This window comes from Nanorana parkeri, unplaced genomic scaffold (genome assembly GCF_000935625.1).
Source record: "Nanorana parkeri isolate BGI_ZX_2015 unplaced genomic scaffold, ASM93562v1 scaffold1280, whole genome shotgun sequence".
Lineage (NCBI taxonomy): Eukaryota > Metazoa > Chordata > Amphibia > Anura > Dicroglossidae > Nanorana > Nanorana parkeri.
In genome coordinates, this window is record NW_017307548.1 from 457,694 (window position 1) to 461,429 (window position 3,736).

A 3,736-nucleotide genomic window follows, 5' to 3' on the forward strand; every position below is an offset into this window, starting at 1 on the left:
GGGGTCTGGGTCTCCTTCAAATCAAGTATAGACCTTTAGCGCTCTGTCCCTCGCTGCTCTACTGAAATTTGTGTGGGTCTGCTCTTGGCTCAGATCACGTGGATATCTGTGAGGCGTTCCCATTTTGGAGCCAAAATGTGATGTGGATTATCCAAACACATAATACTAAGACCCCAGGAAGCCGATATAGGGAACTAGGGATGCACCGATAATGTTTTTTTCAGTATCGAGTACCGATATTTATCTTATGGTACTCACTGGTCCTTCCGGTAACATGGAGCTGGCTTCCCGGGCAATCAGGAAGCTGAGCGGTGTGTCATTACCTGAGCCTGGCTTCTTGATTGCCCAGAAAGCCGGCTCCATGCTGTTTGGCCAGCTCGATGCTGATTGGCTGGGAAGCTGGGTCATTACCTGCTGCCCGGCTTCCAGCTATTCAGCATCGGGCCAGCTTATTGGCCAGTCAGCTCCATGTTCCCTTGCGGCACTGCCGATCAGAGGAAATCTCCATCGGACCGGAAGTTCCGGTATCAGGATAAGTATTGGAGTATTTGGGCAAGAGGGAGTACTCGCCCAACTACTCTGTATCGGCACTGATACTAGTATTGGTGGAACACTTGGATATTGCTGAATTCTGGGGTTGGTTTTGCTTTGCATCGGCTCCCTTAAAGTGGACCCTCCAACTCAATGGCAAAGTCCAGTTATTCTAGTTGACTTTACTTACAATTAGGTATTGTTTTTCTACTTCCTGGTCCTCTTGGGCATTAGTGATGTAATGTGCCCAAGCGTTGCATCCCGGGAAGGTTACATCGGCAGAGCATTGCTGGGAAATCTCATCTGTAATCGCAGGGAAAGACATTTTCATCCCCTGAGATGATGTGCATGGTCACATGTCCTAGTCACAGGTCTCAGAGTTCCAGGAAGTAAATGGAGATCTAGTAATCTGCATGTAGTAAAAAATAAATGGCGGCTGTGAGAAGACTGGGGAGGAAAATAGAAATAAGGAATGCAAAGAATAGAAAGCCGGCAATTATCTAGAAGTATCTGTGTGTAGATTGTCATCACAAACATTTCTATAGGTGTCTTGGTTGACATCTCAGAGACATGGGGAAAGTTTCTCGGTAACAGCATATTTTTTTACGCCTAGGGCACCCCGAAAAAGAACTTTAACTTACCTCCTCCCTGGCTCTGCCACCAATCGGCACTCCAATCTTCCTCCTCCTGCTCATCATACAGCACCGGCCATCGTACTTGATGATGTCAGGGGGCCTGCGCCTGCTGAAGTGTGGGGGAGAAGGGACTCTGGGAGGGGGAAGGGGAGCCTTCAGGAGATAGATATCAGGTAAAAGTCTTCTTTAGGGGGTTCCCTAAGCAGAAACAGGCATTTAACCCTTGCAGTGCAGGAGGGAGCCGCAGTACAAGGGGAGGTTTTGGTCTTCCCCGGAGAGGCTTTAAACTCCTTTGAGCATCTTTGGCAGATCCTGAGGAAGGGTGGAGAGGATGTTCGGGGGGGAATTAACCCCCCCTTGCTCTCAGAGCAGGTTCTGACTTGTGACACCCCTCTAACATAATCCTCCGGTGCTGCGGACTTTTCCATGCTGTCATTTCACAGGCCAGTCTATGAACTCTGTCCCTATAATGCACATGCAGCCATCCATCACACAGCCATGTTGTCCCACCTGCTCCTCGAGACAGCGATGGGGGGGCGGCTTATGGTCAGGTGACAACAGGAGACCAGAGAGGGCCGACGCACATGACAGAGCAGCTGTATGGCAATCTGAAGTGCACACGTGTCGTCTCACGTTGCCCACCGATGACGAGGCCGACTGGATTATGGCTGTTAGAGGAAGTTGCGTCTTTAATACCACTAGAAGAAAGGAAAATCCACATTCTGAATGCGGCGACATTTCCTCCTGAACCTGCAGATTCTCAGCTCATCTCTATGGAATAATACTTCTATACGGCTCACATACGTGTACAGGAAGTTCCACAATTGCTGGCCACACGTTTATCACTGAATACAGAAACCAAAGTCTCCCAATTTCATAAATGTAATTCATCATCAACTCTGTCAAATCACATAACGGTGCATGAAAATGTGTCAATCGCTTCTGATCGATCAAATCCGTGTCAGAGAACCGATCGAGCAATCATTTCTTTATTGACCATTTAGATTTGTAGCCGATCAGATTTTCCTTCAATATTTTCAGCCAATTGGAAGTGTAAACCGATAACTTGTGCGCGGCCTCTCAAATGTTCAGGGCCGGTTCACACCGTAGCATGACAGACCCGTATGGGTACAGGCCAGACAAGGGGAAAGCACCCAAAAGATCCTCAGCAAGACGCTGCAAGTCAGCCAAGAGAACCCCTAACCCGAGGTGGACCGCTCCCCTTAAAGTCAATGAGTTGTATTTCCAGTTTTGCAACCAGACTGGCGTTGTTAAATGTTCCCAGTCACATAAAGGAGACCTATGAGGTCAGGGCTTCCCCCCCCCCCATAGTCCTCCTAAGGGTAACAGAAGGACAAAAACTCCCGTAACCCAAAGCTCAGTATACCGCGAGCTGTAGCTCATTATATACTGAGACACCGCAGCCGGAACGGATCCCGACAATTGTGCCGGGATCCGCCAGCAGTTGCGTTTGCCATAATTAACAAACAAAGCACAAGCTCCTGCAGCATAGAGCAGGAAGGAAAAGAGAGGATCTTCGGTGTAATACACTTTCGAGGCTGCTCACGCTGGTTTAGGGAAACCACAAAGCTGAAATACAGAGAGCGCCTCCAGCGCGTAAAACTTACTAAAACAGGATTAAAAAACCGCTTGAAATCGTATTCACAGAGATTTTTATTTTTATTTTTTTTAGCAAGCAATGAAAATTCTTGCGTAAGAGACTTTGCCAGCCGGCTATCAGTCCTTCCTGGTTGACGCGTTTGAGGCCATGGTGGTTCTGATGGAGGCGTGGCCTCAGAAACACATCAACCAGTAAGGACTGATAGCCGGCTAGCCAAGTCTCTTACGCAAGATTTTTCATTGCTTGCTAAAAAAAAAAAAAATCTCCTTTTGTGAATACGATTCAAGCGTTTTTTTTTATTCTGTTTTACGCGATGGAGGCGCTCTCTGTATTTTGCCATAATTAACCCTGCCTGTGCTGTGCTGGCAGATCCCATCAGTTAACTAGATGTGCAGAACTGTCTGTCCTAACAAAGGGTTAAAGATCAAGACTCCGGTAGTACAATGTATGTTATTGCATTGTCCGAGTCTTGTCGCGTAGCTCCACATGTCCATCTTTTCAAAAGGAAGAGAAGCTGCCGCTAAAGTCCTAGGTGTAGTCCAGCGCCAAACAAATAGATAAAAAGGTGGTAAGAAATGCATGCTGGATGAATAGGATCCCTATAGTGAGGGATTGGAATAAATGCAGATTAGCGCTAATGCAGAGATGGACTCTGTAGGGGAAGGCTAAGGAGCGCGCGTGGAACCTCTGCAGTCAGTATCTGTGAGGAATCGGGTGAATTTGGCCAGTCTTGGGAGAAGGCCTTAGCTGCATCCTAAGGAGCAAAGAGAGACTATGACAAGTTAGAACTTTATTACATCTAGGGGTCAGTACGCCCAGAAGTATTAGGAGCGTATGGCCTGGGGTCAGGGGCGTGTTTGCCTCGGGCGGCAGATTCCAGCCGGGCGGCGAATGTACCGGGCCGTGGCCCGCAAGCTGGTACTTTGTGGCCGGCGGCCATTTTACAAGT